This window comes from Zalophus californianus, chromosome 4, assembly GCF_009762305.2.
Source record: "Zalophus californianus isolate mZalCal1 chromosome 4, mZalCal1.pri.v2, whole genome shotgun sequence".
Lineage (NCBI taxonomy): Eukaryota > Metazoa > Chordata > Mammalia > Carnivora > Otariidae > Zalophus > Zalophus californianus.
In genome coordinates, this window is record NC_045598.1 from 175,605,137 (window position 1) to 175,627,004 (window position 21,868).

The 21,868-nt window shown below is 40.3% G+C and overlaps 1 protein-coding gene across 2 annotated transcripts in view; it reads left to right on the forward strand.

Annotated features, from left to right (window-relative positions):
• Positions 1-21,868, forward strand: part of NSMCE2 (NSE2 (MMS21) homolog, SMC5-SMC6 complex SUMO ligase) — a 210,215-nt gene that overhangs the window by 38,071 nt on the left and 150,276 nt on the right. The window lies entirely within an intron of this gene.

Consider the following 21,868-nt stretch of genomic DNA (forward strand, 5'->3'; position numbering starts at 1 on the left):
CAGCTGTCACAGGAACAACACATAAGGCAGTTAAGGTGGGAACATAGCGACATCCTTTTCAGCAGTACTGGGTTGAGTAAGAAATGAGCAATATGATTGCAGTAATATTTCTGAGAAGTCCTTTGTCCTTTGAGCAATGGAAACTCCCCTTTGAACTGATTTCAGATACCTGTGTAATAGGATGTCTTGTACTTCTGGTTTCTTTATTTGCCTTTTCTTACTTCTATCTATGGGAAAATGCCAAAAATCAAATATTTTAGAAGATTGGCTACTATTCAGTGGAAGAAGAAATTTTAAAAATGGTTTATTACTTAAGCTATACTTAAATGAGCATTACTTAATTATATGTTCATAGTTACATGGAGTTCTTTCTCTGTTTTTAAAAAAAATTTTTTTTTAGTTTTTTTTTTAATGGTTAGTATTTATTAAGTGTAGGCTTTGTGACTTAAGAATATCTGCTTATATCCAAGAAGTAGTAAACTCATTCAGCTTGTAAAAGTCTGATTTTTTTTTTTTTTTTCTTTTTTACCACGGTGGCTGTTAGTCCTCGGACTGTGAATATTCCTTCCATAGGAAAATATGAAAGTGATCTCTTGTTGGGGCATTTGAAAGTGGGTAACAAAAAGCACTTAGACCAGAAGTTTTCAACTCCGGCTGACCCTCAGAGCCAGCCTGTCCCTATCCTAATTAGATTCTGATTTCACTTCTGGAGCAGGATTGGGGCACCAGTGTTTTTTAAAAACTCATTCTAATATGTATCCATGGTTGGAGACCACGGACTTAAAAGAACAAGGCTGACTTTATAGAATAAAGTATGTTTGCCACCAAGATCAGAGTTAGGCCTCTTATATAGATCAGTCCTTCTTTGACCCTTACATTCTCTGGAGGTTATTTGATAGGCCTTTCTGTCTTTACCTTTGATGTTGTGCAAACGAAATAGCAGTGGTTTAGGGATCGGAAACTCTTCCAACTCTTCTACCCTTGGTTCTTCCATTTTCTAAGTTATGATCGTGGATCAAGAAACTTAACCTTTAGGAACCCCATGCTCTTCATTTATAAAATTCTTGGCCTGCCTATTTCATAAGATTATGTGAAGCAGATTAGATACTATGTATCAAACCTTTGACATTAATAATAAATAATAACAAATAATAAAATTTGATGGAGACCTAAGATACTGGGTTTTTGCAAACTCAGACTTCCAAACATATTCCTTAAAAAGGTAGAACATGATCTTTCTTAAAGGCAAGTAGTACTTCCATTTCTTTAACATTTCCAAAATTCTGACCCTACCCTGTGGTTTCTCTGTTGAATTTTCATGTACTCATAGAAATTTTTTTTTTAAAATGTTTTTTAATCATCACGGAGCATTAGAGTGTATTGTTTAAATAGAAGTCTCTCTCCTACTCTCACCTTCACAGGATTCTGAAGGTCACACACCTCTGAAAAGGTTTAGAAGTTTATTTGGGAACCTTAGAGGTGTGGATCCATTTACCAGCAATCCCTGGGAAGTCCCTTTGGCATGCAGCGGAAGCTCTCAAATTGCCTTTCTTTGTCCTCTGCGAAAACAGAGCTACTATATTCTACAATGCCTGAAAGATTTTATTTAGAATCGGTATTTCTTTCAGTGCTCTTCAACTTAAAAATAAAAAAAAAAAATTAAGATTTTGTCCCAGCTAGTTGATAGAGGGGAATATAATGCAGTGATCCCTAAAAAAAAAAAAAAAAAAATCACAGTCTGTAAGTCATTTATTAAAACTTCCAACATACATGGGTGTATACCTGTTACAACTCTTTAGAACATTCTTGTCAAACCACAGAGAGCTGTGTCTGAACTCTTTGGAGACTCAGTCATGGAGCACACACGTGACGATGGTGCTTTGAAACCTGTAAAATGGCACCCAGACACCCAGTGGTACAGTGACTTCTTTTCTCACTGGGACTGCCAGGGAAAAACTTGTCTCAGTTTCACGTTGAGAATAGTGATGTTCTGAACATTACGCCTGATGACCTAATGTTTTTTCCCCTGATTTCTAAGCTTTTATTATTTGAGTATATTGAAGGGGCACCATTGTTCTCGTTGTTCTCAAAAGGGGGCTTCTTGTTTTCAAACATTCATTGAATAAATATTTACTAAATACCTATGTGCTCGGTACTTCTAGGTGCAAGATATAGGTCAGTCACCAAAACCCACATGACTTCCACCTTCAGGATGTCTGGAGTCTAGAGAGAGAGACAAACATTTAACAAAGAGCAATACAGATCTTATTTAATGACTTGTGGTGTGTGCAACAAAGGGAAAATAAAGTGTTCAAGGAGACTTAACTCAGGGGGCATAATACTGCTGGGGGGTTGGGGAACTCCTTCCTGAGGAAGTGGTATGTAATCTTAAGACGAAAGTCAAATGAGCCTCAACGTGGGGATCATGATATATAACTTCTCTGTCTTTGTGACTTTTACGTGAAATGGAAGCATCTTTTTACTGGTTGTGTCAATGTTAGAGTTTCAGACAAGTTGAGAAACTTAGGCCAGAGAAAGCCAATTTTTATATATAGAAAGTTTAAAATATGCAGAATAGTTGAGTAACATGCTTAAGGCTGGTCAGTGATTCATTCATTCACAATAGGCGTGCCTACTATGTGCCAGAAACTGAGTAGTAATGCAAGTCATGGCAGTAGTTGATTTAAGAATCATTTTATTACTGATATTCTGCTTCTCAAGCCATTTCACTAGTGGAGCAGGGGTTATGCCTCTCAGAGTGAAACTTTGAATTGGTATTGAATGAACAGTGGTAATGCTGTGCGTTTCTGTACTGTGTATTTTAATGTTTATGTGATTGTTTAAAATTAAACCTGTAGTCCCATCTTGGTGCTTCACACTCCACAGGATGGATACCAGTTTGGTTCAAGAAATCTTCAAATCCGTTTTCAGGTGTATGTTTCTCCAAATAAGAGATGATCAAGAGTCCAACCACTGTCATGGGAATGGTCCTTGATTTGTTATCACCTTAATTCTGGCGAAAAAGGATAAGCACCATGAAGCTGAATGATAAATGTCCTAAGAGGCTCAGATTAGTTCCTGACATTATTAGCAGTTGGGGATAAAATATACATCCTGTGTGCTTTTTGATGAGCAGTTCAGGCCTAGAGCTTAGCAGAAGTAACCTACAGTATGAGATTCATATTATACTTTTGTGTTTATTTTTTTGTCATGGTGCTTAATTGTGTAATTTCACTTTAACAAACTTTAAATCTTTGCCAGATTTTACCTGTATACTGTTCTTTTAGTAGTTACTGCTTCCATGTGTTAATTTATTGGAAAATCAGAGTATGTGTATTTTCCTTACTTTCCTCTGCTACTACTTTCTTCTGTGCTATGTGCATCTTATAGATTATGTAAGATTTTTAAAGCATTTAAATTGGATTGCTGCCATGTATTTCTTTTTGTTTTCTTAAGTCAGTGTTATTTTATAACAATTCCTACCTGGGGAGGGTAATTATTTTTGTTAACTGAACAGGAGCAACTAGGTGCTTGATTGGTCTACTTGTGTTGTTTCTTATAAATCTGTTCATGGATATGCCTTGTGTACTGTGGTTTTTACTTGATAAGCTAACCTGAACATTTAATCTGTCCTTTCAAACTAATATGGTGAGAGTTAGAAGACTAGAAATATACCTCAGGTAAGCTGTTGAAACCAACACAATCTTAGGTATAATAAAAGAACAAGGTGGGTCAAAGGTATAGCTTACCTCAGCCTTGTCATTACGCAACTACATGGTTTAGAACGGTTTTTGACATATCATGTCCCTATGCTTCCTCACCCTTTGCCCTTCATCAATTGGTGAGCTTTGCCTTCTAAGTAACTCTTAAAGTTACCTTAGCATCCACCACTTGAACATGAAATCATATGAGGTATCTTGCAAGTTGGGAGTTACCATTTTAGTTTAACCAGATTTGGGGAGCATTTCTCCCTTAGAAAGTGAATGTTTTGTAGTATCTGAAGGAAGTTTCAGGCCAGAGAATATAATTTATTAGATACGATCATCTGTCAACTAAATGTAAAAATGTACTCCACCTTGTGAGTCATTGACAAAAGGAGAAGGGGAAAGTAGTTTGGGGGTTAAAAAATTTGGGGACAGAAGATTCCTGAGCATGAGAGAAAATACTGTTGTCAGCAGAATAGCAAGAAGGTGAAAGATGGTGGTGGAAAATAGTGAAAATTTCCTGGAGCCATTTGGGAAGGTAGTGGAGAAGACCCTCTTTTCTGCTCCCTGTCCCCGACACTTGACACAACAAGATGGTGCGGTCTTTTACCACCCTTCTTGTCAAAAGTTTCCTAATGTGGGGCGCCTGGGTGGCTCAGTCGTTAAGCGTCTGCCTTTGGCTCAGGTCATGATCCCGGGGTCCTGGGATCGAGCCCCGCAACGGGCTCCCTGCTCAGCGGGAAGCCTGCTTCTCCCTCTCTCACTCCCGCTGCTTGTATTCCCTCTCTCACTGTCTCTGTCAAATAAATAAATAAAATCTTAAAAGAAAAAAGTTTCCTAATGCTTCATATGTGAACCTTTTTGTTTTTAGGAATGTTGCCCAGGTGTGGGAATTAAGCAGGAAAAAAAAAAGTTGACTTTGGGTATTCACTCTTTAGCCACTTGGCCTGGAATATGTCTATTTCTATGATTACTGATAATTAATTTCTATTCTGGTGCTTTAGAACTTCTTCTGCAGTTATTCCCAAATTAAGATTGTGTTTGGTAGCATTTTGTCTAATACACAGAGAGAGTAGTTAGGTCTGGATATAGTATTTCACTAACTGAGTTACTTCTGTAGGAAAGAACCTAGATCTGAATCTTCTAGGTCACCAAGTAATGTAGCTGCTTATAGGTGAACATTCTGCTCTATGCTCTAATGAGACTGATTTTCTTGGGTGGTTTATAGAAATCCATCTTAGTGTTTTGTAGGTATTAAGTGTTGGATTTTATTCGGAATTATAAAATGTTTACACTTTAGTGGGACTTAATGTGGCTCTAGTGCAGCATTTTCAAAAGTTTCCTCTGTAATACTGATTAATCAGGATGTGAATAAGTATAATAGGAAAAAAGGATTTTGTGGTCAGATAAGTTTGGGGAATGCTTGATTAAAAGAATTTCCTTAAAGACTCCAAAGCCTTTAATATGCTTTTATGCATTGTGATTTTCCAAAGGAAGTACATTTACTAATTTCTTAAACTTCTTTAACTAGAAAATCTCTTTGGGGGAAGGACCGATGCTCCACAGAACCCACTTTGGGAACTACTTCTATAGTCTCTACCTGTTTATGCTACAGAGGGTGGGCCTGCAGTCTCCAGTAGTTTCTGTGGCATCCAGGAAACTGGGGAGTGCATCAAACTCCCTATCTGAAATTCCGAAATGGGCCTAGGAGATGTTTCTGTGTAGATCGGGAAAGGGCCAGGCCTCTGAAAAAACTATGCGTTATGCCAACAGTGAAAAAGAGGAAGGAAAAGTTTTTTTAAAAATATTCAGTGATTGCCTGGCTCTCAGAGTCTGTGAAGTAAACAAGACCCCTGCGTGGAGCCTTGATTCAGGAGAGCCGAGGGAAGGAAATATTTTCCAGGAAAGGAAGAGAGGAGGGTACAGAATAGGCAGGAGGAACGAAGCAGCAATGTGGGCAAGAAAAGCATCCAGACCTTTGAAAGACCTGGTTCATGACCGCACTCCAGACAGACACTGAACATCTGGGCCTCAGTGGCCCCAGGCAGTCCCGGCAGCTAATTACTTGTGTTATTTAAATGACGTGAGTGTTCTTTAATATAGCCACCTCCTATTAATTGCTGCCATTGAGTGTGGTCCATGTATAGCATCAAGCCCTTATTTTAGATAGTCACTTTAGCTCCTTCCATATTTTTTTGTTATGGTGCTTAATTGTGTAATTTCACTTTAACAAACTTTAAATCTTGCCATATTTTACCTGTATACTGTTCTTTTAGTAGGTACTGCTTCCATGTGTTAATTTATTGGAAAATCAGAGTATGTGTATTTTCCTTACTTTCCTCTGCTACTACTTTCTTCTGTGCTATGTGCATCTTATAGATTATGTAAGATTTTTAAAGCATTTGGGCGCCTGGGTGGCTCAGTTGGTTGAGCGACTGCCTTCGGCTCAGGTCATGATCCCGGGGTCCCGGGATCGAGTCCCACATCGGGCTCCCTGCTCAGCAGGGAGTCTGCTTCTCCCACTGACCCTCTTCCCTCTCGTGCTCTCTATTTCTCATTTTCTCTCTCTCAAATAAATAAATAAAATCTTAAAAAAAAAAGATTTTTAAAGCATTTAAATTGGATTGCTGCCATGTATTTCTTTTTGTTTTCTTAAGTCAGTGTTATAACATTTCCCACCTGGGGAGGGTAATTATTTTTGTTAAAGTGAGCATACCTGTTTCACTGTAATAAGTATTAAAAATAAGAGCTGAGATTGAGGCTATTCCCGATTACCTAGCAGTGGTGCTGGTGGGCAGTGGAAGAGAGGCAGGGAACTAGATTGAATGGGGGCCTGGATCACCAAATGTTAATAAGGTTCACTGTAAAATGAATGCATTTTCAAAGTGTGGCATTGAAAGCAGTTGTTTATTAATCTCACTATTAAGTTGTTCAGTTCCTGCCTGCAGTATGCTTGGTCTAATGAAGGTACAAAAACCTCTGGATATGTGTCTACAAAATTAGCTACAAAATAGCATTAACAGTGAAATCCTCTGACAGAGACATTAGCAACATATTTAAGAAATTCAAAGTGAGGGGAAAAGAGCCTTTGCTTAAATTCTGGCTTTTCTGCGTTCTAGCCCTGAGCCTCAGTTTCTTCGTAAAGTGGAAATGATAGTACAGGTTGTAGAGTTCTGGTAATGAAGGAAAATGATAGCATGAGAGCACCTGGAATAGTTGTACTAATTTATAACTTGGCGCAGGGCATTTCTGTAAAGGAGAAGTCCTTTCCTTTGATCAAATTTAAATAGCATCTGAAAAGGAAGTTTGAGTTAAAATTCAGAGAGGAGATGAGACAGTAGAAAACCACCACTGGGAAAGGCCAGAGATTGTTTCTTCAGAGGTTGAAGGCAGGGCCTCTCTCCTTAAAAGGGGTCTTGTGGTGGTGGGCACAGAGTGGGTGTTGAGCGGAGCTTAGTCCTCATAGTGGTGTGACCAGGAAGCGTTGGGTGGAATTGCAGGGACGGAGTCCATGCAGAGGCCAGCGAGCAGCATGGCGTTGGCCGGTTGGGTTTGAAGTTCCCTCATCACTAAGTCTATACAATGTCTGTAGCAACAGGAAAGAGATTATATTTCACCTATGCTAGTTAGTGGTGATGAGGGGGATTCGTACTAGAGCTAAGAACCAGACAGCTGAGTAAAAACTTTGGTAATTCAGGAATAACTTTTGATGTTTTTTTAGATAACCAAAAAATCACTTAAAGATGTCAGCAAGACAGTTCAATAAATAACATAATTATATACCTGTGCGCAGAGAAATAGTCCATGAGCTGCATTTCCATCTTCAAGGAATTTGTGTTTATTAGTAGCACCCATTTGAAAAAATACCAGGAGAGGAAAATGCATTGGATTTATTGCTCTGATGTGTCATATGCAAGTTGTCAGCTATATTTCAAATGTGTGATTCCCCATAAATTGTTGACAAGTGAGAGAATAGAAAGAGGATAGGGGAGAGAATATAAATAACGGGTTTTATGTTTTCAAGCCCTATGCGAATTTGCGATTGTATTGGTAAGGAAGAGCTCTTTTGTTCTGACGTGGCGCCAATGCACAGTGAATTATCACTGAGAGTAAACTTTTTATTCTGTTTCTTAAAGCATCAAGCTTCTGGTGATAGTGGCCCTGTATCTTTCATTCTTTTGTGTCCTGACCAACTCAAATTTTTAACCACTGGAGCTTTTGAATTTCATTTCTTTCTGGGCTTTTTTTTTTTAGGAAAATTTTTTATGTCACATAATACAGCATTCTTTAAAACAGTGAAAATCCTTGTGTTCATTTCTCATGGGCTAGAGTAATGCGGTCAGTTGTGAACAGTCTCTATCCTGTATTTCATCTAAAAAAAAAAAAGATTTATTTATTTATTTTAGAGGGAGGGAGGGGGGAGGGGCAGAGGGAGAGACTCTCAAGCAGACTCCCCGCTGAGTGTGGGGGCCCAACATGGGGCTTGATCCCAGGACCCTGAGATCATGACCTGAGCTGAAACCAAGAGTCAGAGGGCCCTTAACCGACTGAGCCACCCAGGCGCCTCTATCCTTTGTTTCATCTTAAAGTAATCATTTAATTATCTTCTAATAGAAAGTGATATTTAGAAAGACTGAATCACTGTTACTTAAACTTGGACACAATAACCAGAAATAGTTTAATATGATGGCATCCCACACAATTGATCTCCATACGTCCCTGACTCGTGTGCTTTCTACCTTCCCTTCGGCTGACACCCAGGGTCTCCCGGGCTTCAGCGGCCGCCTTCTCATTACCTCAGCTGTTTGTGGTTCTTGGAATGTTACTCCTACCGAGGAACAAACCCTCTCTACCCATCACATTACTCTCTGTTGCCCCGAGGTTTATTTTAGTCCGCAACATGTAACAAGCCAAAAATGTCACATGAAATATAAAGTAAGAACTTTAAATGGACTAAATCTTGGGTGTGCTTGGAGCATCCCTCTTGTAAAATCAGAGATTAAATTTGATGAGTAAAGTGTGGTTACACCGTGTTTTAAAAAGCCCCAGCAGAAACAACATATGCAGTGTTTTCTTAGAAGAAATTCTTAAGATATTACTTAAAGCGCCAGTAAATAATATAGATGAAATTAGGATATGTCCTCCCACATTTTCCGTAATGCTAATGGGATTGCTCTGCCGGAATAGGGAATTCAGGTGTTTCACCTTTGTGGTGTAAAACGTGTGTGATCCCATTACAATGGTAAATTCCTTCCTGTTAATTTAATTGGATTGAATGAGGTTTCTTAGCACTTATCTCCTCAGTAGCCCTGTGACCTTCAGCAGGTTTGCAACATGAACTCAGTAGTATCTGCCCCTTCCTATCTCGGAGTAATTTCTTGATTATACCCTGAGATACTGCATGTGAAAGCACTGGGGAGGGAAAAGTGCCATATAAAGGCATGGTCTTGGCATTCCCTCCTGTTAACTTTTAATCTCTTTCTCTTACCACAGAAATGCCCACTATACGGTGATTTGAATTAGTGAGCCCTTCTAAACCACCCGAACCCAGTATTAATGGTAAGGGGTCGCTTGTGTCTTGTTCCCTCACATTTATTTTCTCATCCCACAGCCTAAACTGGAAAGGAAAAATGTGTAAAGTTTTACATTCACTTTTTGTCCTTAATTTAGTCATCTTTTTGGTAAATGTTTATTTCTGTCTCCCCTCCCCGCCCACCTCCCAAGAGTTTTGCATAAATCTCTTGTAACAGTTCAACAAGTGACTCATGTAGATGGGGCTCGCTCAGTCCCTGAGTCACTTCATTATGAAACACTTAGAGTTGAATATCTATATTTAACAATGAGGAAATAATTTAAAACAACTTATAATTTCTGATCTGATCGTGTTAGTGACTAACTCATCAACAATGAAGAAGGAAATTAATGAAAATTCACAACGCTAGACCAAATTAGTCTAAAAATAAAGTCTGAATAAATCACAATCACCTTTACTTCTTTCTCCCCCTTTCCTGAGCAGTTGGTGTTTGATTGATAAGAATGTTGGTCTGGGAAATAAAGATCTGGCTTCTAATCTTCATTCTGCCATGCGGTGACCTTGGAAAAGTCAGGCTAATTCTGTACTCCAGCTTCCTTATTTCTAAAATCAGAGTGATAATAGTATTTGTCCCGCATACCTCACTGGGTAGTGGTAAATAAAATGAGATTATAAACAGGAATGTGTTGTGGACCTCTCCCCCCAAAAAAGGTGAAAAGTAGTTCTGTAAGTTATTATATCCTGACAGTTCCTATCTGACATTTCATGTCCAAATGGCCACAGGACTAAAGAGTGAAGGTCATTTCCTGATTCTGCAAAAAAAGATGGGAAGGGAGTCTCTGTTAGCTCTTAGAGCTGGAAGAGGAAGATACATTCCACGTGTTTGGATTTCTGAATTGAATCATGGAACACCATCTCCTCTATAAGTAACATTCAGGGGCTAGGGTTCCAGTGTAGGCAAAATTTTTAAAAAATGATTTAATCATAAATAGTTAATTGTGATCCAAATTGTATAAAGTTATAACAAAGCCCATCTGTAGTATGGGTATCATTTTGTGTTTAAAATGTTCTGGAAGATTGAGCCTCAGTCTGGACAATAATGAATTTATTTCTCTTCTGGCTTCCCCGGTTATTTGACATTTGCCCAGGGCTATTGATGCTTTGCTTAAACCAGATTTGGAAACATCCCCTGGTCAGTGCCCTGGTCAGTCCCCTGTCAGTCCCCTGGCCCTTTGACTAAAAGTCTGAAACCAATTTCCTTCACCCCAAGTGAGGGGTGAGAAGCCCTCTGGGCTCCTTGACCTCTTTAATGATCACAGCAACCCTCCAATTAGGAAGGGTAGATGTGATGGACTCTGAGCCTCAGGGAGGTTAGGGTACGTGCCCAGGTCACGGGGTTATTCTCAAGAGGTTATTCTGGTGTTTTTGTTTTTGTTTTTGTTTTTGTTTTAGAAGTTTTATGTATTTAAGTAATCTCTCTACCCCATGTGGGGCTTGAACTCAGGATCTGGGGATCAAGAGCCACATGCTTCTTTGACTAAGCCCTCCAAGTAGCTCTGAAGCTTGGCATTTTGACCTGTAATTGAAGGCTGTTACCGTGCCTCAAGACAGATGGAGTTCACGGAGTTTACTTTGAGTTGTAGATTTCTTGGGATTAAGAATGCTTTTGTCTAGTGTCCCTTATAAAGTACGCTTCTGGTTTTAACACCTGTCTTACTACCAGCTGCCCAGAGGTAAAGGTTTGGGACATTTAGTCTAAACAAAAAGTGACTCTTCACATTGATCTGACTTGCAAAAGGGAGGAATTCTGTTAGTAATAAAGAACTGCTTGAGGAAAAGCATATTGTTGTATGTAACTGTTTTATCAGAAAAAAAGGAAACTTTAGAGGGCCCAGTATTATTGACTCTTAATTTTGTCTGTGTTATAATTTAAAAGTGGCAGCGGTATGAATATGAAGGAATTTTAGGAATTTGAAATAATAATGAGGTAAATCTTTTTTTCCAGTTGTTACAGATGTTTTATGTTTATATTATTAAAATATCCAGTCCTTTCCATAACAAAAGTATACCTAGCCGACATATCACCAGCGCTTGTTCAGTTGTCTTTAACTCAGGTAGAGTAACTTTTTTTCTTCTTGCCAGATTAGCCTATAGATTTGTTCATGATTAATTTTTTTTTTTAGAAGCACTGAGGGAGAAGTCTCTCCATGGTCAGTGTGTGGCATTTTATGGAACATGTAAAGAATGTTCACTGGGATAGTGGAAAGAACACTGCAGTTGGAATCAGGAGACCCAGCCTCACCCTTGCTTCTCCGCTGTGTAATGGATGACACTGGGCTAGTGACTTGTCTTCTTGAAATCCTCGATTTCCCTACCTGTAAAATGAGGGTAACACATCGTAGGGCTGTTACAAGGATTAAATGAGATAATATAAGTAAAATGCTTCATGCCTTCACAGGAAGTGAGGTTTCACATAGTACGTATTCAGAGTAATCGCCTCTTTTAATCTCCGTGCACAAGGTTGTTGTGAAATTAAGTTGGGAAACAGAGTATGAAAGCTGGTTTATAAATGTTTAAATATCATCTCAGTGTCAGGTGGTATTTTCCATTGACTGCTCCCTTCTTTAAGAGCACTTCCAGAGCAAAATGTATGGGAGAATGAACGGAAATAAGTTATGGCTAGAAGAGCTGGGTTTTACAGGGTGGCCACCAAGTCTGGGAATGTAAGTGCACACACAATACGTGGCTTAATTATATAATATTACACTGCATTGTAATATTATATTAATGCTATAAATAGCATTATCTGTGTTTCCAGACTTGGTGGCTACCCTGTAGCCTCAGTTCTGCCCCGTTAGGTGTTTATTTCAGGGAAGTTATTTAATCTCTCTGGGCAGTGAGAATCAAATTATGTAAATTGTTCCAAAAAGTATTTTATAGACTATGAAGCATCTGACTGGTTTTGTCTTGGTTATTGTTTTAATTTTCCTGCATATAGTGGCTTTTTGATTAGCTTTGTGATGGATGAAATTGATTTTCATTTAGTCAGGAAACCTTTCTCATAGGAGGTGAATTGGAAGGTGAAAGGCAATTTGATAGCTTTAGTAGTGGGAAGTAATTTCACATATTAGGAGGCCATATTAATTATAGAGAAGGCAGCATCAGAGAATTTGATAGGCTGCTAGACCAGAGTGAATGGAACCCGTAAGGATAAGGAGCATTAATGCACTACTGGAGTATTAATAATTCCAGTCTTTATTGTGTTGGGTGAGATGTGGTAACTGGGGGAAAGATCCAGCTACATACCCATGGATTGCCCTCATTCCATGCTGTAGTTATGTAATATGGTATAAAGACAAGGGATTTGCAGTCAGACCTTCTATTTATCAGAATCTTTGTGGTAGTTAAGAATGTTAGAGGTTATGGATTTAGAGGGAAAAGCATATTATTTCCAAAATAGATATTTTGCCTTCTTTTTAGTTCCCTCAGTCCTACTAAATAGGTTTTCTGATGGCTACTCAGCAAGAACAGAAGGAAGAAAACAACTGGCATTTCCCTTTCTTTTAGATGACAACAGAAATGGTGAATTCGTTCTTTCGGTCATTCAGGTCCTCTAGTTCACAGAGGGTGTGACCGGAAGACCCAGAGGAGATGTGTTACGTGACAGGGATGCTCTTGCTCCCATTGGTGCCATCTCTTAAAGGCTGGTCTTCCTGGTTCCAAATGCCCAGAGAGAATGTGCTACCATGAAACTTGGCATTCCCCATTCTCCTCTCAAGTGTGCTTTCTTCAGGAGAGCTAACACCAAGTACATATGCCCCTCCTCCTGCCGTTTCCCCTCCACACACTCACACAAACCCTAGGGCAAGGAATGCTTCTGTCACTGTTCAGATTCTAAAGCGGGGTGCCTCTTTACCACCAGATAGCCCGGGTATCACCAACCACCGCTGACTTGTATAGGAAAGGGAAGCTTATCTAAATGTGTATCGGAAAATTGAGGTCCTCAGTAATTAGGGCTATTCCGGGAACCTTGAATTTGATGGATGTACCACAGAATAAGCAGGCAGGGAAGGGCATATAATATGGGCTTTGTGTATTGAGAATTGCATTGAGAGAATTAGAAAGTCAAAGAGACTAATTTGGTCTAGCATTGTGAATTTTCATTAATTTCCTTCTTCATTGACGTTTGAACAGAAACCTGAAGCGAAGTAAAATTTTCTAATCTATAATGTAGGGATATGTTAGTTCTTACCATAACGTGGAAAAAAAAAAAATCCATGAACTCTTGTATGTAGAACGCAGTGTTTCTTATGTTAGAAATGCAAGTGTTGGAGACAGTTTCTCCCTGTTGCTGAGCGATGTTGAGCACTTTTTCATGTGTCTGTTGGCCATTTGGATGTCTTCTTTGGAAAAATGTCTGTTCATGTCTTCCCTCCATTTGTATCTTTGGGGTAAATACCCAGTAGTGCAATTGCTGGATCGTATGGTAGCTCTATTTTCAACGGTTTGAGGAACCTCCATACTGTTTTCCAGAGCGGCTGCACCAGCTTGCATTCCCACCAACAGTGTAGGAGGGTTCATCCTCGCCAACATCTGTCCTTTACTGACTTGTTATTTTTAGCCATTCTGACTGGTGTGAGGTGGTATCTCATTGAGGTTTTGATTTGGATTTCCCTGATGCCGAGCGATGTTGAGCACTTTTTCATGTGTCTGTTGGCCATTTGGATGTCTTCTTTGGTGGAGACAGTTTCTCAGTTCCACCTGCCCCCATGTCTCTGAGGAGGTGAGAGCAAGGAAGGGTAGTACCTTAATCCTTGATAGGAAAGCATATGCCGACTGGGAAACGTCTCTGTGACTGTCGAAACCAACCTGAAAGTCAGTTTGGTTGTTCAAAGTTCTCCTTAATCATGTAGTTAGAATGTTTCTTTGATAAGCATTACCTCGCTTATCATTTCAAAAACTGTTAGAAGGATTTTTGAAATCACTAATTGATAGATTTAATTTCTGTGGGACATTTATTTATCTCTGTGTGGACTGCTCATGGATTTAAGCTGCCCTTCTTAAGAGCATTGCCTCCAGATCACAAACTCATGATTGTGGTGAAAGGCTGCAAAAACACAGTTCTTTGGGTTGACTCTAAAATAATGTGAACAGGTCCCTTTGACAGGCTCATGGGAATGACTGCATTCTCAGCTGCCTTCAGAAGGAGGGAGAAAAACAACAACGGGAGAGGGGCGGAAGAAAAGGGAAAGGACTCGTTCTTTTCTGCCACTTGCTCTTTTTCAATCTGGACATTTTTCTTCGTGGTTACCGGCTCCACTGGTTCATGTTTCCCACCTCCGCTCTCTCTCTTACCGTGACCTGTTGACATGCATGGCAATGAAAATAGAGCATTTTTTTAGTGCCGAGTGTGTCTGATGCCATCCTGGCGCTGTATACACAGCACCGCGTGTCCTCATGACAGTCTTTGCGGAGGATAACGTAACGTTCTTGGGGAGGTGAGGAAGCTAAGGCTGACAGTTACGTGACTTGCTCAAGGTTACACACCTTGTGAAAAGCTCAGGGCCTGTTGTTCGGTCATTTTCTTATTTGACTTTCCTGCCATTGATAACCCCCTTCCTCCTGAAGTGTTAAGTTCCATTTATGACCACACATGTCTGTTTGTTCTTGCTCCTGGCTGCTTCTCCATAGTCTCCTTGGTGAGCCCTACTTACGTCTCTCCATCCACTAAATCTTTGTATTCCTACTTGTTCTTTGACCTTTTTCTCTTCTCACACTACACTCTTCTTCTTGAGAGATAGCTTCTATGCTTATGACTTGAATCACCGTCTTTGTGCTGCTGAGGCCCAAATCCTTATTTCTGTGCCCGGACGCTTGTCCAGGGATCACACTGACATCCCCGCTTGCGAGTGCTTCTTAAATTCAGCAGGCGTCAGGGAGAACTTTCCCCCATGTTTTCCTTCTGGGGTGCGAGAACTTGGTAAATGGCAATAACATCCACTCAGCTTCCCATACCGGAACGCTGGTGGTCCTCCTTCCTCCTCTGAGCTCCTCCCAGCATGCACTCCATCTCCAGACTTGACCAACTCTCAGGTGAGTTCACCGGTCTCATCCCCATCTTGGGCCTTAAGTCTCCGATGTTGAGTTTGCTGTAGTGTTTTGCTCCCTCCCAGGGTTTTCTGTCTGGTAGCCCAAGCGATCTTTCTGCATTCTAAATTTTTGTTATTTTGCTCGCTCTTTACACAGCTTTACCTTCTTCAGTTATTCCTTATTACTCTTAGGATTAAATTCAAACGTCTTTACCTGGTATATACCCCTGCTTATTAACTCTGTAGTCTCACTTTTTACCATTCTTTTATGCTAGTTCTTGGAATGTTCTCACATCTCTGGCCTCAGTACATGTTATTCTTTCTACTGGGGGTGCTCTTCTCTCACTTTGAAATTTAGCTAGCGCCCTCCTACCCCCTGATGGACTTAGCGTGGCTCCTTTTTAACAGCCCTCCCTGACGTGGCCTGATGTGTTGGAGGTGTATTACTCTCATGCGCTCCTCTAACACAAAGCTCTTAATCATTTTTCATAGCATGTGTAGCTACACCCTTGCCTTCTTTCTAGAGCCATGTCTCACAGATACAGCTGTCTTCCCATTTCCACTTTATTTCCTTCCCACTGGCATTTCACATGCAGTCTTCCAAAACTAAACTCTTAATTTTTTTCTTTTCCCAAACCAGCTGTTTCTCCAGACTTGTCCACCTCAGAAGACGGCATCTATACTATTTCCTTCAGTCAAGGCAAAACCAGAGTTGTGCTGAGTTCCTTCCTTGTGTCACAGCCCGTGTTCAGCCCGCCAGTAAACACTGTTGTTTCTACCTCCAGAATGTATTTAGAATGTGACCGCCTCCGACTCGTCTGCTGCCGTCACCCTGATCCGTGTCACCGTCACCCTTGTGTAGATGACTGCAGGGACCTGCATCTACTTGGTCTCCTGCTTCTGCCATTCCTCCCTAAAATCTGATCTCCTCATAACAGCCAGAGTGCTCCTTTAAACAGAAAATCAGATCTTCTCACTCCTGCCCAAACCTTCCCATCTCTCTCTGAATAAAGCTTAAAGGTCACACACTGGCCTCCCTGACCTGTCGCACCCTCCGTCCATCATTACTTCTCACCTCATCTGCTTTTACTTCTGTTCAGACGTCATTTTCTCAGTGAAACCTTCCCTGACCATCCACCATAGATGAGCTCACCTCCGCCACCCTGTTTAATTGTTCTCCATGGCACTCATTATCATCTGGTTAATTATTTTATTATTTTGTTACTGATCTTCCCAATTAGAATGTAAACTCTGTGAGGTCAGGGACTTGGTCTCTCTCGTTTACTACTGTTTTGCCGGCATCTGGAGCAGTGCACAGCCCCTAGTGGGCACTCAGTAAGTATTTGGTGAAGTCCAGGGTAGTAGTTAAGTCATGGACTTAGAAGTTTAACAGACCCGCCAGTACAGTGAGCCCCAGCCCCAACACTGGCGAGCTCTGGGAGGGAGTTACACCACTCCTTAGCCGCAGTTTCCTAATCTGCAATGTAGGGATATGTTAGTTCTTACCTCTCAGGTTGTGTGTTTGTTTGGAGGGGGGGATTAACTAAAATAAGTCATGTGAAGTGCTGAGCTCAGTACCTTGCCCATAATAAATTGTGAATTAAGAGCAGTTGCTGCTGCTGATTCTTATCCAACGACATTTAGTTGCTTTTCACTTGTCTGTCTCCTCCTCCAGACCTTAAATTCAGCTGAATATTAAATTTGCTTTTGTAATAATAATGATAATGTGAGGGAGAGGGGTGGCGGGTAGGGGGGATTAGTTGCAGGTGGTCAAAGGTATAACCTTCAAGATATCAGATAAATAAGTTCTGGGGATGTAATATAAAGTAACAACAGCAACAACAGTGTGGTGATAACAATACTGGTAATTGTGACAGTAGCAGTATCACCTGAGTGCATCCTGAGTGCCAGGAAGGATTCCGTAAGTTAACACGTTCTGGTAGAGCTTCCTGCAGAAAGTAGAACTGTTCTACATCTGCACCGTCGAGAAAAGTAGCCTCTCACTACTGGCATTTGAAATGTGACAGTGTGACTGAGGAACTAAATTTTAAATTTTATTTAATTTTAATTTAGATTTAAATAACCACATGTGGGGGCACCTGGGTGGCTCGGTCTGTTAATTCTTGATTTCGGGTCAGGTCGTGATCTCAGGTTCCTGGGATCGAGCCCCGTATTGGCGCCTGCCTGAGGATTCTCTCTCTCTCTCCCTCTCCCCCCTTCCTCTCCACCTCCCTCCAAAATAAGTAAATCTTAAAAAACCAAACGAAACAAACAAACCTACATATGGCTAGTGGCTACTGTATTTGAATTTCAAAGCTCTAAATTCTTTAAATGTATTAATTCGTTCAATATTCACAACACCCTCTGGCCTGGGTAGAGTTTAGATGAGGAAATGGAGTTACTGAATGGTTAAGTAACTTGCCCAAGATCACACAGCTAGTGGGAGACAGAGCTGAGATTTGAAGGTCAAATCTCTAGGTAATCTGGTTCCAGGGGCTATGCTGGCACTTTCTACACTGTACCTCCTTATGTCTTTCTGAAGAATTGAAGTTCCAGGCCAAGGACCAACATGACGTCTTGTGTTCTTGCTGCAAGGGAGGCCAAGAAAGCAAATTTCTGGTTCTGCCCTGGTGAGGTGTTTCTCATAAGGTGGGAGAGTCCCCAAACATAGGAACAGTGTTCAAAAGGTTCTAGACCAGTGAGCTTGGCTGCTCAACCTCTGAGTACACTTTTCTTCCAGACTTAAATTCGCAAACAGTGGGAACAATAACAAAATGCATCCTACTAACATACTGCAACTCTCGCTCATCTCATCACATGCTCTCTCTTTCCCCAAAAGGTAGAACGATCAAACATCTTATTAGTTACTGTTGCCAAGTCCAGCATATTTGGGCCATGTTCATTTTTTTGTTGTTGTTGTTACTGTTCCATTATGGTACTCCAACTTTTTATAAAATATTAGGAGAAAAGAGAGAAATCAGTTAAAAACATAAATATGTATGTATCAAACTAAGGAAGACACATGCATGGATACTTCCGTCTTAGCTTTCACCATTGGTCCTGAACCCATAGTTGGTATTTTTAACTCCTTTTCTCCATGACCTGCTCCATGTTTTCTTTGCCCTCAGCCAACTCTCAGCTGATTGTAGGTTTTTATCTGACTGGAACACCTCGATATTCATTCCTGGGGTATCTGTGTTCTTGACGGTCCTGCCTGTATGGAGTTATTTCTGACTTCCATTATCTTTTACCATTAGAAATGGCAAACCCAGGAGGTGTTTCATGCCCCTGACGCACACCTCCCTTTTCTCACTCGAGAGCAGCCATCCTCTTTACTCTTTACCCTTGATAATCAAGATTCATTGTTCCAACCAGTTCTGTAACCTCATTTTTTGTCTGTCTTTTCAGTGTCACGAGGAGCTCAAAATTGTTAGGTTGCAGTTTAAGCTTCCAGATCAGTCTAGGCTTTGTTGAGTCCCTTGGTGAAATCACTCTTCTCTTGGGTACTGGAGACTGTTAAATCAGCAGAACTAGAGTTGCAGCCATGGTGGCGGGGGCAGGGGGGAATGCAAGTTGGTCATTAGGTGTGATGACAGGGAGAACATGTGTACTTGTCCCTTGCTTCCCGGCCCACGTGTTCTGGCTACTGGAGAAAAAATGTCCTATGTTATTCATTAGTTACAGGCATCCTATGGGACATTACTCTTACCTCATGAGGTGTTGTCTCCCATTTAGCACTGGAACTGAATTTCCGGTAAATGATTTAGCATTCTGGAAGATCATCTTTCTGGATAATGGGGTACTTGGTAAGATCAGAAAATCCCGTTAGCATCAACCCATTGCTGTACTTTTTTCACTGCAAAATCTTGAGTGAAATACCATAAAGATAAAAAAAGGCGTTTAGTAATTCTGTGGATGACAAAGGCATGGCAGACGAGAAGGGCAATTTCAAATTCAGAATAAGTGTGTTTTCATACAAGAACTAACAAATGACCACTAAAGATTTGAGGATACATGCATGCAATCAAGTATGTCTTCATAAAGTGAAGATGGAGTATAAAAGTTCATTCTGAGTTGTTACTTGGAGGCACAAGCAAAGCAAAATTAAGTTGAAAGGGGATTCAAATGAGTTCAAACCATTGGTCATTGACTCAGTGTGACCTTGGACCAGATGCTTAACTACTGTTAGCTGCCCATTCCTCACATCTTTAAAATTGGGATAATGATACTTGTGTGTATAAAGCTTTGAACCACCCCCATGAAAGGTGCTCTACGAGTCCAGTGTTTGTGAATAACAATAATCAGTGTCCTCTTACCCTCCCAGGAGTGTGACTTGTGTTTAAATTGAGCAGTGCTTCAAAAGATTGCCTATGAAATGATGTCCTCAATATTCATGTTGTATCTGATACATTTCCTTCACAGCGCTTAGCACAGTTGGTGATAGTGTATTTGACTGTTAGGATAATGCTGGTTCCCTCCACTAGACCCTAAACCCCATGAGAACAGCAGGGTGCAGGTTAGTCTGCTCACTATCACATCTCCAGTGCCCAGCTTAGTGCCTGTGTGTGGTAGGCATTCAGTAAATATTTATTGAATGGACGAATGAATAAATAATGCATGTTTCCGTGACTTCCGCCAACAAATTTTAAAAAAGTAAACTCAAGAGGCAAAATCAGTAGGTTGGTCCCCCAGCATCCCCCATATGGGAATCTAATGCTATATTCTGTATAAATAAATAAGTCATTCCTGTTGATCATAATCCTGTAGTAGGAACGGTGCCATGAGAAATTTATTGGAGTAATTTTCAACAGCATAAATGTTTAGTAACAGATGCACATACATGGCAAGTTGCCTCATTCAGTTGCCATCTGTTAGACAACTGTCTATTCTAGCAGGACTAGTCCATTAGAACTAGACCAACAGCACTCTCACACATGTTTAAGTTTATTTTCAAAATTTTTCTGAAAGCCTTGAAGGAAGAGAGGTGTTTCCATGTCTGGTAGGCAGCTGCTCAATAATGGTGTATTGCAACACCTTGGCAAACTATGAAGTCCATTCGATGTGTCATAATGCTCAACAAGGAAGTATTCTCTCTTAAGTGTTTTGTCAGAAGTCAAACTAAATAATGGCACTAGGAAACTCACTCAACTACAAATAATTGGGTCCAACAGAGTTCATTACAGATTGTGCAATTGACAACAGAAACTGGCATGAGCTGAAGGCTATAATCCATGCTGGTCATCATTAGTGTGTGTGTGTGTGTGTGTGTGTGTGTGTGTGTGTGTGTGTGTGTGTGTGTGTGTTTTAAACAGGGCAAAGACAGTGTAGTAAACTCTGTAGGAAATCTAGCGTGTCTCCATATGTACATGCAATTAGGTTATACCCAGTGAAAGCGTAATGATTCTTGGCCTGGACATGCCTTTCAATAAAAACTTTACCAAGCTTTTTTCTATATAAAGGTGGAGACAGTGTTGGCCTATATAAATTTACCTTGTGCATGACCAGTTAGGTTGGTGGTGTGTCATAAGTGTGGGCCAACTTCCATAAATGTCTCAGTGCTTAGCATAATGCCTGGTACCCAGTGGGACTTAGCAAATATTTGTTGAAGGAATGTTCTAGGACCAATCGAGGTAATTCCCTCTGGATTCTCAGCATGAAAGCAGGTCCTGTAGCCTTAGATCAAGCTGAGTGTGAATTAGAGCTTGGAGTACTTAGTGTACTGAGCAGAACACATAGCAAATTGCTTATCGCTACTGTGTGCCCATAATAAACTTCCAAAGGCTGTGTGATTTCCAAAATGTAAATCATCAGGTATGTGTTATTTTGGGAGCCAAACATGTAACAGTGGCTGTTTCAGAGAGTAAATCCATCTGAGTCTTGGTTTAGTTAACAAGAATGACTAATTTTATATTAGATTCTCACATGATTCAAAGTGTGTGAATGACTCAGCCCATTAATATCCTTAGCTCCTGTGATCTCCCCTCCCAGTGAAATGATAGCTATAAGGCAATAATGATAATTGGAGGAGGAGAAGACCTTGACTTTGCCCTCGAGCAATAAAATGAAATACTTGGAGTAATTGCATATGTATATAATACTGTTTGAAAGAAATGAGGTATGTTATAATATTTAAAATTTTATGTTAAAGCATGTTGAAAATGATACGGGTAGGGACCAAATTCTGCCTTTTGTATCAACCATAATTGCTTTTTCAAAACAATCAACTTCTTCATAGAGAAAGAGCCACTAGACGCCTAAGTTAGTTGTTGACAGCTCATTGATTGCCTTCTCCTTGCTGACACAGAGAAATATAGCAGTCACAGGAGCATTGGGTCCCAATTCAATGGGGCTAAACATTCATGAGTGATTTTGAGCTGAAATTGAGCAGTTAGTTGGAGAGCCTATGGAACTTTGGGGTATGTGTCTGGTTTTTTTCCTATTATTGCTCCATCTTGTTGAAACAATTAATTAAACAAAGGTCTGGATATTTTAGAGTCAGTATTTTGTGCATGTCTCTGCTTTCGCTAAAGTCCCCAGTGACC